This window comes from Bufo bufo, chromosome 3, assembly GCF_905171765.1.
Source record: "Bufo bufo chromosome 3, aBufBuf1.1, whole genome shotgun sequence".
Classification (NCBI taxonomy): domain Eukaryota; kingdom Metazoa; phylum Chordata; class Amphibia; order Anura; family Bufonidae; genus Bufo; species Bufo bufo.
Genome location: NC_053391.1, coordinates 390,354,540 through 390,369,574, shown reverse-complemented (window position 1 = coordinate 390,369,574; position 15,035 = coordinate 390,354,540). Strand labels below are relative to the sequence as shown.

General features: G+C 43.8%; 1 long non-coding RNA gene across 4 annotated transcripts; it reads left to right on the top strand.

The window, feature by feature from the left end:
- Nucleotides 1-4,783: 4,783 nt before the first annotated feature.
- LOC120995513 lies at nucleotides 4,784-6,418 on the top strand. 4 transcript variants are annotated; one of them, XR_005777609.1, is made up of 7 exons: nucleotides 4,784-4,920; nucleotides 5,090-5,327; nucleotides 5,426-5,507; nucleotides 5,604-5,844; nucleotides 5,941-6,000; nucleotides 6,100-6,181; nucleotides 6,278-6,418. It is a non-coding gene; the product is annotated as an uncharacterized LOC120995513 (long non-coding RNA). The 4 variants fall into 4 exon arrangements; XR_005777608.1 differs by having other exon boundaries at nucleotides 6,100-6,418; XR_005777610.1 differs by lacking the exon at nucleotides 4,784-4,920 and having other exon boundaries at nucleotides 5,136-5,171; nucleotides 5,268-5,327; nucleotides 6,100-6,418.
- Nucleotides 6,419-15,035: the final 8,617 nt, after the last annotated feature.

The following is a 15,035-nucleotide window of genomic DNA, read 5'->3' as shown; positions in this document are numbered from 1 at the left end:
CAATAATAATGATGGGGGTGATCCCCCCTCCCCTATGGCAATACTAATGATGGGGGTGATCCCCCCCCACCCTATGTCAATAATATTGATGGGGGTTATCCCCCCTCCCCTATGACAACGAGCATGATGGGGGTGTTCCCCCCCCACCCCTATGGCAATAATAATGCTGGGGGTGATCCCCCCACCCCTAAGGCAATAATAATGATGGGGGTGATCCCCCCCCCCACCCTATGGCAATAATAATGATGGGGGTGATCCCCCACCCTATGGCAATAATATTGATGGGGGTGATCCCCCCTCCCCGATGACAACGAGCATGATGGGGGTTATACAAACCCCCCCACCCTCCTCTCATAGCACTGCTTGGAGGAAGCCATTTAGACTAATTTTTCTTAGTCTGGGACATTACGAAACCCATTCTAGTCTGTGAATTCCCAAAAACTGTCTTCCCGTATGACCATATGTGGATCCATATGTTGATCCACTGATTTTTTATTTATTATTTTAGGATTATTCCTTGGACTTCATCTGAGCGGAGGAAGAGCAGAAAATAGTAAATTTAAAAATTAACTCATTAAAATGGTCAACAGGGTCTTACTTTACTTTGTTTCAATAAACTTGTTTCAGAGATGGCTACTTGTATTCTTGCTCTACAGTACTTGCAGTGGTAGTAATGGCTGCTTCTGTCCAGACGCTACCATAACTTTTACCGGGTCTTATTGTCAGCCAGCGTGTGGTATAGTGTCATAACTGTGCCGACAGTAAAACCCCAAGACAATTATCCCGGTACCCAAAGCCCAAGGGGTCCTGTGAAGAGCCAGGTTGCCGCCAAGTGTGAAACCATTTTATTTTATGGTTTTGCTCTTGTGGTGGCTGTGAGCTGTTATTAATAGTCTGAAAAGGCGCCAAAAACCATGGACCTTCTCACCCTGATAATGTCAACACACAGCCCCTTGGCTGGTTATGAAAACTAGGGGGGACCCCAAGTCCTTTTTTTTTTTTTTTTTTGGTATAAAATAAGCCCTGTGGCCCCACCTGTTATCATAATCTGCCATGGTTTACCCTCCTGCTTCTAAAAGCTATTTTCAGACACCCAGACAAGCTGTTCCAACTACTTGTTGATGGAGGAATCTCTTTACTTCTGGTGTCTTTGAAATCTTCACTCCAAGCTGTGTTTACCAGCTTGTAATCATCACTTTAGCCTCTGACACATTACTGCTGCCTCAGGTTTTACCACTGCAAGTATTTTGTGAGAAAAAAAATATTAGCCATTCATAGTACATTCATAGTAGCCATTTTTGGACAAATTTATTGAAATATACACTTCACAACCACCGCCCTCTTCCAATCATAAGTTGTGGACATTACTCTACGCCACTGTTGATGGTCATAATATATATCGGACAGTAGAGGCATTGCCCGAAATAGCACCCCCATCGACCATCGCATTACTACTGTTACTCACACCTTATTACATTGAATTATGTACCCTGCAAATGAATAACATAAATGCATTTTTTTAATCGTCAAAATAGATCCATAAAACAGGTATAAGAATGTATAGTGACTCGCATCAAGTATTATCGTTTTTTCTTTTGTTTTTTTTTATTTTATTTTTTAGGATCTCTACACTGTTAGTAATCTATTCATATTTTCCAAATTTAAACCATTCGAAAAAGGTAATTATAATACAAAAATACTTTTTCGGTTATGTCTGTTATAGTAAACAAAAAATAGTAATGATAATAATAGAAACCCATATACTCATTATTCTTCATTCATTTTTAATATTTTTAATTTTTTTGGTAAGGATTTGCATTTTACAACCAGACCGGTAAGTTTCAATCCAACGTTCCTCGCTGGAAGAAGAAACATGTTCCGTAAAGTTTTGGAGTTCGGAAACCCTATCCATGGTTTCAAAAGTTTATTTGGCGGTTCAACTGTTAAACTGTTCTTTGTGTTTATACTTTTTAACACGAATGATGGTAAGTAAATACATTAGGTAAGTATTGAACAAGAAGCGAACGGAAAAATATTCCTTTAAAGAATCGACAATGGAAAAAAGAAGATTATCCCAATTTGTTTGCGCACAAAATTTATTCCCCGTTGGAATACATCTTTTAAGAGTTCTACGTTTTGACGATACCAAGTTTATTTTTACGGACAACATACATGGTAAGTTAACATTTAATTTTCATTATGTACGCACTCAGAATGTATTTACTAATCCCTTTTTTTTTTTCACAGGAATTTGCAAAATGCCTTCAACGTGTTGGGTCAAAAACGGCAAATTTGTCCCAGGGCGAATGGTCAATGGCCATGAAATAAAATTACATAGCTTTCCATACAGTAAGGATAGAATTATAGAATGGTTGTCACTGCTAATGCCTTCTGATATTGAGAATGTTAATTATCTAGCAGAAGAAATTTTGGTATTAAAGCAAAAAAGATATAATAAGTATAGATTATGCTCTTTACATTTTGCTCCTAATAATTTCATTGTCAATGTTGGTGGCTGTGCACTTTGTGACAATGCAAAGCCAACCATATTTGAAAATTTACCAGATTTTGAGCGAAAAGTGCCTAAAACAAAAATGACTAAAGCAAAAGTTTCAGAACCACAATTAGACAACAGAGCATTATCATCTGAATCATCTGTAACTTTCTTTAGAGTCTAGTGGTCAAACTTCTTCGGTTTCATACCATGAAATTCAACATGTTACAGACAATGTTGAAATTCCAACTACCAAATTCATGGACGCTTGCACTCAGACAGATTTTGATCTGACCAATTCTATACTTATTGGTATTGACCAAAATGTTGTGCTTACGGAAGAACAGTCCCCTGTACGTCCGTTTACCAATATAGTTATAGAATCTACACCTTTGCCGGAGTGTTCCACTACTGTAAATCAACCTAAAAATATAATTCCATTTGGTAATATTCTTTCTCCAATTTGTGGGAAAAATGACCACAACTTGGTGCAACAAGAACAGGTGGGTAACCGTGATGATGATAATGTTAGTGGAATATTTCCATTGACAGCTGAAATGGATGAGTCGGATAATGAGTACACTACTTCTCATGTAGACGGAGGCGAAGTTCTTGATTGTAGGGATACCTCGTACGACCCTTTGATGGTTAGCCACTGTTCCTCTGATTTGATAGCATTACAGTCCTTTGATGAAACTGATAATGAATCTTCCTTTCATGAACAACATGTTGAAGACATGGTTAATGAACCTAAATTCATAATTAACCAAAGTTGCCTAGATATCCTCTTACGGCAGGTGAAGTGTCAGTATCCCAAAGGTTGCAATCTGACCGTCAATTCATTTTCCAAACAAAGACAGGGTAGTGCTTTAATAGTTCGCGGGAGTTGCAGGAAAGGGCACCAGTCTTTATTATGGAATACCCAACCAAAAATTGGTCGTTTTTGGAGTGGGAATGTCCTTTTGGCAGCATCAATCTTGTGCAGTGGACTAAACTTTCAAAAGGTGGACGAGTTGTTTAATATTTTTGGTTTGACAACATTTTCAGAGACAACCTTCTATAGATATCAAACGAAATTTATTTTCCCTGCAATCGATATTGCCTGGCAGCAACAAAAGAGAAAATTTCAAGAAGAAATGCATACTTTTCCAATGTGTTTAGCTGGAGATGGCCAATGTGATAGTCCTGGTCACTCAGCTAAATATTGTATTTATACTGTTATGGAACTGTATACTGAAAAAATTATCGATTTTGAAGTTGTTCATCGCAGCCAGTGCAATTCTTCGGTTGCAATGGAGAAGTTCGGTTTTAAAACAGTTATGGAAAGAGTGATTACCAATGGCTTTGACGTTTGTGTCTTTGTCTCTGATCGACATGTCAGTATACAAAAGGTGATGCGTGAGTTGTACCCTGACATAGATCATCAATTTGACATTTGGCATTACGCAAAGTCAATAAAGAAAAAGTTGATAAAGGCAAGTAACGGAAGAGCTGGACAGGAACTCAAACCATGGATTGATAAAATTGTAAACCATTTCTGGTGGACCGTGAAAACTTGTGATCACAACAAACTTTTCTTCAGGGAACGTTGGAATTCTGTTCTCTATCACATAGTCAACAAGCATGAGTGGGAGGATGGAGAACACTATAAAAAATGTTCCCATGCAGAATTAGAAATTCCAAACAGTTCTGTTTTATGGTTAAAAAAGGAAAGCAATGCTTTTCACAGATTGTTCGAAATAAACAGTTTAACAGTGATGTTCCCCACTTGATCCGTAATTGCCACACCGGACCATTAGAAGCCTTCCATAGTCTAGTATTAAAATATCGTACTAAAAGGATACATTTTGGTATTGACGGCATGGAAGCACGAACAAAACTAGCCATCCTGGCACATAATAATAATATAGGAAGAGATCAAGCTGTTGTTCATGTACCAACATCTGTCTCCGCACCCATCGGTACCAAACGAACAAAATTAATTCTGCCAAAGGGAAAAAAACGCTGGACGGTGAAAAACGTCTATGAACCGATGAGTGTACAACATGTCGAGAATATTTTAGTCGACTGTTTGAAAATAGCCTTGGGAGACATAACTCCTGAATGGAACAGTCGAACACCCGATCTTCCGCCTAACATACTAACATAGCAAATGTTGAGCGCCCAAAAAAAGCTGATATTGTACGTCAACATTGGTCTAGATTTGGCAAAAAATAAATAATTTAAAATCCATAAAAACCAAAAATTATTCATTTTTAAATTAAGTTTCAAAATTTTGTTTAGCTCATCCGTTACTTTCCGGTTTAGTTACGTTTACTAGTTATTCTTGTTATTAATTTTTACTATTTGAAAAGTTATTTTATATGTGCAGCTCAACAATGAAGTAGAGGATATGCGGTATCAACTCGACATCAAGAATTTATAAGGTAAGTATTATTATTTTATTTTTCTATTTTCTAAATCTAGAAAATCTATATTTTACACATCATGTACTTTATAGAGTGGTTTTTGAGAAAAAGCGATTTGTGAATCGTAAAGTGCCACAAACACTTGAAATTGAAAATGCTTGTACCTTTCAATGTATTTTTTTTTCAGACTTTTTTGGACAGGTGGACAGCCGGCGCGTGGTAGAATAGCTCTCTAGCCGTGGAGTGTGATTTGTATCAGCGTCTCCACGGTAGGTGGTAGTTATTTGACTATCCCGTTGAGGACCGGTTTGTGTCTGCTTCTTTACCTCTCCATCCAATGCCTTACCAGTACTTTTCTCACTCAGGTGGAGAACCAGTACCACCCCATTCTTGACACCACCTGGACTCAAGACAGCGGACAACATGTGAGCGCACAGCGGTGTGAAGAGCCACAACCTTGCCGAGACCTCTGATGCTTTAGTTGCGTTTATTAATAAGTATATTTTTTTCTTGACCTTTCCAGACTTTTTTGGACAGGTGGACAGCCGGCGCGTGGTAGGAAAGCTCTCTAGCCGTGGAGTGTGATTTGTATCAGCGTCTCCACGGTAGGTGTTAGTTATTTGACTATCCCGTTGAGGTCCGGTTTGTGTCTGCTTCTTTACCTCTCCATCCAATGCCTTACCAGTACTTTTCTCACTCAGGTGGAGAACCAGTACCACCCCATTCTTAACACGACCTGGACTCAAGACAGCGGACAACATGTGAGCGCACAGCGGTGTGAAGAGCCACAACCTTGCCGAGACCTCTGATGCTTCAGTTGCGTTTATTAATAAGTATATTTTTTTTCTTGACCTTTCCAGACTTTTTTGGACAGGTGGACAGCCGGCGCATGGTAGGAAAGCTCTCTAGCCGTGGAGTGTGATTTGTATCAGCGTCTCCACGGTAGGTGGTAGTTATTTGACTATCCCGTTGAGGTCCGGTTTGTGTCTGCTTCTTTACCTCTCCATCCAATGCCTTACCAGTACTTTTCTCACTCAGGTGGAGAACCAGTACCACCCCATTCTTGACACGACCTGGACTCAAGACAGCGGACAACATGTGAGTGCACAGCGGTGTGAAGAGCCACAACCTTGCCGAGACCTCTGATGCTTCAGTTGCGTTTATTAATAAGTATATTTTTTTTCTTGACCTTTCCAGACTTTTTTGGACAGGTGGACAGCCGGCGCATGGTAGGAAAGCTCTCTAGCCGTGGAGTGTGATTTGTATCAGCGTCTCCACGGTAGGTGGTAGTTATTTGACTATCCCGTTGAGGTCCGGTTTGTGTCTGCTTCTTTACCTCTCCATCCAATGCCTTACCAGTACTTTTCTCACTCAGGTGGAGAACCAGTACCAACCCATTCTTGACACCACCTGGACTCAAGACAGCGGACAACATGTCAGCACACAGCGGTGTGAAGAGCCCCAACCTTGCAGAGACCTCTGATGCTTTTTTTACAACTTACATTTGCTGTAACCATGTCAGGAACTAAAAAAATTTTGTATGATATGTATAAATCATGGATCTCAAACTCATGGCCCTCCAGATGTTACAAAACTACAACTCTCATCATTCCCTGATAGCTGCAGTATGCCCAGGCAAGATGGGAGTTGTAGTTTTGCAACAGCTGGAGGGCCACGAGTTTGACATCCCTGGTATATATCAAGTAATATTTGCAAAATAAATTATATATAAATATCTAATAAGTTTTTGGACAGATTTATATAAATATATATATTTGGAAGGGAAAGTATTTTCTTTTAAAAAAATATAATTTATATGTGAATGTCCAAAAAAATTATGTGTGAGGATTGGAGGAGGCCTTGTTAAAAAAAAAAAATATATATATATTTATATATAGTTCTGAATTTTTATTTTAAATTTTGTTTGGATGCACAAGTGTATACAGGTAGTATGACTTAGGTCTCTTTAAAAAGAACGTTTTTATGGTTCTGTTTACAGGCCTTTTACTTGCTTATGTAGACGGTCTGTATATCCAAAAGAATCGTTTTAATGGGTCAGTGAAAGATACCGACAGCACTACATGTGCTGTCAGCATCCGTCTCTGTTACGAGTCCCTTCAAAAATAATGCAACTTGTCCTCTTCTTGGCAGTTTTGAGTACAAGAATATGTCTGTTCATTATGGGCTGAGCCTTCAGCCAATAGTGGAAGGCACACAGGCAGCATCCGTGTTTTGCGTATCTGAAAATAGGCGAGCGTGAAGAACCAAACGTTTATTTGAAAGAGCCCAAGTTTTCATTTTAAAAATAATTTTATGAAATGTATTTATTTGTATAGTAAATAGTTTGTAACAATGGTGACATGTTTTATGCTGTTTCATTATATTTCGACAATCGTGTTCAAGTGTTATTATATAATAAATAACAATATTCAAGTAAAAGTTAGTTTATTGTCATAAAATAAGATTTATTTAGTATTTTTTGGGAGAAAAAGGGAAAATAGACACAGAAAAAAATCTCTATAAGAAACATGGTCGTCGCTGTTAGTCCTAGTTTACAAGAACGTGTGTGCCCCATTGCCATGCAGCGGATCGATTTACTTTAATGGATCCACCCGTAAGTATAGGACGAAACCCCCCTGAACCAGTAAGGTAGTGCTTCCAAGGTGTCCCGTTCCGCATCCATGATGAGAGCAGAGGTCTAACGACGACCCAAATGTTGCAAATAGAGTCTCATTTGCGTGTACTACAACATAATTCGTTGGTGAATTTTGGACAAATAAAAAAAATCAAGGAACCAGTATACACGTAACAGGTCAGCCACTGTAATAGGTTCAATTATGATGACAGATGCCCTTTATCTACTCCATGGCAAGATACTCCGCTGGCTCTTCTCTAAACATCAGAAACCCACAATAATCCTGCTCTGGGTCATAACTTTTCTTATGACGGAAACAGCACAAGAAGGAATTGGTCCTCTTTTGGCCACGCCAAGATAGCCATGTATCCACGATGTGAACCCACGATAAGCTGTTTTTCTGAGTAACCTATAATGAAATAGTAAATACTTTAAAATTTTATTTTTAAACAAATTATCAGGTTTACATAGAATTGAATAGAAACTGAAAAGCCAAATTCAGGTTTTTGAATCAATTCAATAATCTGTTGAACCATCCTTTACAAACATTTACTAACCTGTTCAAATCTTTGTCCGGGGGTGGATGCAACACTTGACCTATTGACCTCATCGACACCTCCACTTTTCCTCGATCTTGACAGAATTGATGAAAGTAGTCATGTTCGATTATACATCCCATTTCTTCTAAATAAGGTTCAATATTTGAGACTTCTTGGCAGCATATTGATTCGACTGGCGTTGGCATTGGTTCACAATTGTTACAAGTACACCATAGCTTATTTCCAAGTCTGTAGTCTGACTCTTCAATTTCAACGTTGTCCTCCGAGTTTGAGGGTCTAGTGGGGTTTTCAGGAAAACAGGGTTCTGAATTGTCAGGACAACCATATTTTTCTTGGAGACGCTTTTTTATCCATTCCAACTAGACATGACAAATAAAAATAATCAGAATTATCAAATAAATTCTAGTCAAAATTAAAATGCAAATGTAATAAGTTTTTTACTTTTTCAGCTCTTGTTGTTGACGCACTCGATGATACTTGATGCGAGTCACTATCCATTCTTATACCTGTTTTAACAAAATAAAAAATTTGATATTTTGATAATTAAAATAGTATTCATGGTATTTATTTGAAGGGTACATAATTCCATGTAATAAGGTGTGAGTAACAGTTATAATGAGATGGTCGATGGGGGTGCTATTTCGGGCAATGCCTCTACTGTCCGATATATATTATGACCATCAACAAAACAGTGGCGGAGAGTAAGGATAACCCCCATCAATATTATTGCCATAGGGTGGGGGGGGATCACCCCCATCATTAGTATTGCCATAGGGGAGGGGGGATCACCCCATCATTATTATTGCCATAGGGGAGAGGGGGGATCACCGCCATCATTATTATTGCCATAGGGGAGGGGAGGGGATCACCCCCATCAATATTATTGCCATAGGGTGGGGGGGTTGAATCCCCCCCATCATGCTCGTTGTCATAGGGGAGGGGGGGATAACCCCCATCCATATTATTGCCATAGGGTGGGGGGGGATCACCCCCATCATTATTATTGCCATAGGGGTGGGGGGATCACCCCCATCATTATTATTGCCATAGGGGTGGGCAGGGGATCACCCTTATCAATATTATTGCCATAGGGTGGGGGGGTGAATCACCCCCATCATGCTCGTTGTCATAGGGGAGGGGGGGGATAACCCCCATCATTATTATTGCCATAGGGGAGGGGGGATAACCACCATCATTATTATTGCCATAGGGGAGGGGGGATCACCCCCATCATTATTATTGCCATAGGGGAGGGGATCACCCCCATCAATATTATTGCCATAGGGGAGGGGGGATCACCCCCATCATTATTATTGCCATAGGGGAGGGGATCACCCCCATCAATATTATTGCCATAGGGTGGGGGGGTTGAATCCCCCCCATCATGCTCGTTGTCATAGGGGAGGGGGGATAACCCCCATCATTATTATTGCCATAGGGTGGGGGGTGAATCCCCCCCATCATGCTCGTTGTCATAGGGGAGGGGGGGATAACCCCCATCATTATTATTGCCATAGGGGAGGGGGGATCACCCCCATCATTATTGCCATAGGGGAGAGGGGATCACCCCCATCATTATTATTGCCATAGGGTCGGGGGATTGAATTCCCCCTCATCATGCTCGTTGTCATAGGGGAGGGGGGATAACCCCCATCATGCTCGTTTGTCTTGGGGGGTGGGGATCACCCCCATCATTAGTATTGCCATAGGGTGGGGGGGGATCACCCCCATCATTATAATTGCCATAGGGTGGGGGGGTGAATCCCCCCCATCATGCTCGTTGTCATAGGGGAGGGGGGATAACCCCCATCATGCTCATTTGTCTAGGGGGGGGGGATCACCCCCATCATTAGTATTGCCATAGGGTGGGGGGGGATCACCCCCATCATTATTATTGCCATAGGGTGGGGGGGTGAATCCCCCCCCATCATGCTCGTTGTCATAGGGGAGGGCGGATAACCCCCATCATGCTCGTTTGTCTAGGGGGGGGGATCACCCCCATCATTAGTATTGCCATAGGGGAGGGGGGGGATCACCCCCATCAATAATATTGCCATAGGGTGGGGGGGTGAATCCCCCCCATCATGCTCGTTGTCATAGGGGAGGGGGGATAACCCCCATCATGCTCGTTTGTCTAGGGGGGTACATAGGAACAACTTTGCTCGTTGTCTAGGGGTGTTTGACAAACTTACCTACGGGATCCGGGTGCTGCTGCTGCCGTCTCCGATGCTCACCGAGGAATGCAAGACGGCGCCGGCTCCGGATAGACGAAATCGCTCCAGTTCTCGGAAGTCTCGCGGGAACTGGAGCGTCTTCTCCCTGGCTAAGAGCGGAGCGCGCCAGGGAGAAGATGTAAGGCACGCCGAGAAGAACTTTTAAAGCCAGCCCATTTGAGGCTGGCTCATTAACATAAACGGTGGGAAGTATTCCGGGGAGCATAGCGGACAAACGGGGGCCCAGTATGAAAAAAGAAATAACGATCAAGAAATCATGGGGGCATGTAAGTAAAGCTATGGTCTTAGTTTGAATTTTTTTTTTAGGTGAAAGGTCCTCTTTAAATGCAATTCAGACACATTAACCCCTTTTGTGCAGTGCCCACCTTTACCTAGTGGGACACTACATAATACGCATGGCAAAATTCAGGGAGCCCAGCAGGGACTGTAGTTCTTTGCGGTTGCAGGTGCCGAGATGAAGGTAGTTGTCAATGTAAGTGAGAATATTCTGAATTTTGTCGTGTGGCAAACTGGCTTGCATTGTGGCTGAATCTAATTGGATACCCAAAAAGGTGATAACCGTGTCTGGCCCTTCTGTTTTCTTGGGGGAGATGGGTACGCCAAGTTCCTTGAACAGCTCGATGGTGGCTCTGAGACTGGAGGGGGGGGGGGGGAAGTGTTCCCTTCTACCAGTAGGAAATCATCAAGGTAATGTAATACCGTAGGGCATCTTGCAATGTTTAAAAGTAACCAGCATAATGCTTCAGCAAATGTGTCAAAAATGGCCGGGCTACTCTTGGATCCAAAGGTTAACCGGGAGAAAAAAAAGTAGTTCCCGGACCACTTGATGCCATGTAGGTGCCATAGTGAAGGGTGTATCGGAAGTAATTTGAAGGCGTTGGTGATGTCGGTCTTACTGAGCCAAGCTCCAACCCCTGCTTGTATGATGGCGGTAATGGCGTGGTCTACGGTGGTGTACTGCAGGGAGAACTCCTCAGAGGGAATGAGGGAGTTGAGACTGGGGTTGGCTGAAGAGTGGGGTGCCGATAAGTCGATGATGAGTCTTTGTTTCTGGGAAGACTTCCCTGTGACGATACCAATGGGGTTGGTGCACCATTCGGTGAATGGGGGAGTTTCGAAAGGCCCTAAAACAAAGCCCTCAGTTACTTCTTGGGTTATGAGGGCGTCGACCGCAGTGGGGTTGTGTTGGGCGGATTGAAGATTGGGACATTCCATGGTGCCGGTTGGCATGTGCAGGATACCCGTATGGAAGCCTTCTGTCAACCCCGAAATGAGAAAATCTGTGAGATGTCTGGACAGGTGCTGGGACACGAAAGCAGTAAAAACTGGCATATTGATGGTCGTTAGATACGATTTTGAATACATTTTATTCGGACACATGGTCTTGGCATGTGTCCTGAAACATTTTGTACATATATGCAGTAGCCTACACCCACTGTAGTTGCAGGACCCCACATTGAAATTGTTGCATATCTGGGATTTGCCCAGAAACTTGATTGGGCGTCCCAGTTTGTCCCGAGATGACTTGTCCGGAACCCCAGAGGGACCGGCTCCTTGCGTGAGGGCATGTCTGTCCGTCGTGTTGGGACAGAAATTCGTGGTGTGGGCTGTGGAGGAGCAGTATGCACAGGCCGGTGTTCTTAGACCCGCGAAGTGTCTGCAAAAAATGACAGTGTCAATCCTGGCCCAGTTGGAGCGGACTCCGTACTGGGAGAAGGCTCCAGACACTTTCGCAGAAAAAGACCTATGGTAATCATAGAAGCCTGAGCCCCCATATTTGTTGCCCAGGTCTACCAGCTTGTGCATATAGAGATCGAACTCCTCCCTTCTGTTGGGGTAGACGGCACAAATGACATCTCTGTAGATGCCAAAGGCCAGAACAAATTCGGGAATAGTCAGTTTCCTGTTCAGGCGGGCATCCCTAGATTTGACCACAACCGAAACATCGTCGTATGCGTACGTCTTGTTTTCGACAACATCCTTGGAGGCAATCAGCAGGGAAGCCAGGTTGACGTCCTTACCTTCCAGGATATCTCTTTTGATATGCTCCGGTATCATATGCGCCGGACTAACCTCCTGGTCATCCAGGTTGATGGTCTGCGCGATCACTGGCAAGCCGGGTGGTGCCTGTAAGACTGCCGGCGGAGGCCCCGCCAAGGAAAGGGTCGTGGTGACTGACTCCAGTCTCTCCAGCATGGAGTTGACCTTACTCATGGACGCCATGAGAGAGGATAGCATGGCACGTACGTACATGGCACGCTCCGCTTTCCTTGCCGTAGCGAGGTAGGGGATTTGCCGTCTCCTCAATTCCGTTGTTATGCGTGGGATCGTCCAGGATCTGATAGATGCTGGACAGGCTAGGTCGTCTCCCTGAGTGGGAGTGACCGATCTAGCCGGGGTGCCAGGTAGGGCGAAGTCCTCTACCCCTTCCAGAGACATACTAAAACAAAACAGTTGATTAGCGTTGGAAAACCATGGACTGTGCTGGCAGGCTAGCTAGGCCGGATGGCGAAAGATTATACTTGTTTGGGGACAGATGAGGCCCTGCTAATTGCCAAGCGGCTTGAGAGGCTCTATCTATGCGTTGGCGCGAGGGGTTAATGAGGCCACTCGTCGTAGTGGCAGGAGTTTTAGGCAACTCAGTGACTGTAAGACAGAAAATAGGGGAAGGGAGTGACAGATGAGGCCCTCTCTATGCAACATGCGAGGTGGCTAGCTAACGTGTGGCTCGATGGGCGGATGCCTCTGAACGTTTTGAGGCGGGGTGTTGGCCTCGCGGGACCACTAACTGAGGGCAAAGCCAAGACGGGGTAACCTAGTGGGCTGTCTGTGACCCTAATGCCAGCACACTATCCCTGACGGGGTCATCTGAAATGAATGGAGGAAAATCGTATGAGCAGGTGTACGTACCTGGTGGTCAGAAAATTCACAGAACACGTGTAGAGCAAAATATGTCTATGCTTGACCGCCTAAAAGGGGTTAAAAGAAAGTAGTATGACGAGTGTGAACTGTGGTGCGAACAGACACATGACCTTGATGGGATCATAACGTAAGTATGAAAACAAGTACATGCTTGCGCGTGTGACTGGTCGGATCAAGACGTGAGAAATGAGGCCTAGCATGTAGGCTGACATGACCGTCATGAACGTGTGACCGCATGTAGGCACTTAAAAAAAAATGTTTTTTTTTTTTCTTTTTTTCTGTCAGTGCTAAACAAGGGAAGGTCTATGTGTGATGGAGGATGATTATGAGTACACGAAATGACATTTATGGTGGTTTCCACACGATTGTATACCCATGGGATGGTAAAAATTCTTGCTGCCTGCAATTCAGAATTATGTTGTGGCTGCAAACAAGAATGATCTGAGTGTGCTGTGGATGGAACCGTGGCTCTAATGCGTGTTAGCCCGAGTGCAAGTACTTACGGCACTTACATGGGATGGCGGAGGTGGGGTCACACCCAGAATTTATGCATGGTAAAATCATGATTGAAGCCAGGATATGGCCTGTGTACTGTGCTGTATGGAGTTTGGTCACAAAGAGGAGCCGGACATCAGTATAAACACAGTATGAATCGACTGGAGTGCGAGTCAGCAAGGTATGGGGCAACCCATGTAGGAGCCGCTTAACATTTGACATGGTTGTGTTGCCTGACAAGCATATTCCTGGAAGCCCATATTACCTCGGATGCCCCAGCGTCCGTGCTGCCTAGTGAGTGTGGGGTAGGAGGCTGACCGCCTGCACCGGGGGCTCCGCCGGTTAGCCGGTAGAGACGGACAAACCCCGGATGCCGGCGGCCCCCTGCACTCGTTGCGGCGGTGGATGCCTGGACACTGCGCATGCGCCGGACGAGACCAGCCGCGCATGCGCAGTACTGCCGGCCGCGCGTGCGCAGACCAGCCAGTAGGACGCGGCCGGCCGCCATCGGCAGCGTGACAGGAGGGACGGAGGTAAGCAGGAACCGGAGGCAGAGTGGGGCCCTGTAGCCGCGGCGCGTGTGCCGGGCGGTGATGTGGCGATACATGAGGCCAAACAATGGTGAAATGCAAGATGAGATTGGTACAGGGGGAAATAATGGTGAGGCCCCGTGCTGTACCGTGTGGTTAACTCACAGTTTTAGGGGCAAACGCGATCTGCGGTGAAACCGGGTAGGAACAAGATGAATGGACAAGGTATGCTCCAAAATCCAGGACAACAATGGCGACGAACTTCCACAAACTCAGCAACTCGCAAGTAACTCTCCAGTGACTTCTCAGTGACTCTCTCTCAAGCAGTTCAGACCTCAGACGGTACAGGAGCCAGGTAAGGGGAGTGCCCTAAATAGGCTGGAGGTGGAACTCAGCCCCTCCCACAAATCCAGGCATTTTGCCTTAATACATATATCCAGCTGCTCCTGCCCTATAACATGCTGCCCGCAGCTTGTATTGTATTTTCATGGTGACAAGTTCCCTTTCAGTGGAGATGTATCCTGTGCAAACATTTAAATAATAGTACAAGATTGAAAGACATTCATTTAAATTGAATCTATCATCAGAAAATTACATGGGATTATGGATCATATACCACTCTGCATACAGCAAATCCCTTCTTTACCAATAAATCAAAACAGAAATAAATAAGACACGTGGACACTTTATATGGTGGAAGATTTTGGCCACGAACAGCTTTATTAAATAACAGCTTAAGGGAGCATTCACACGACCG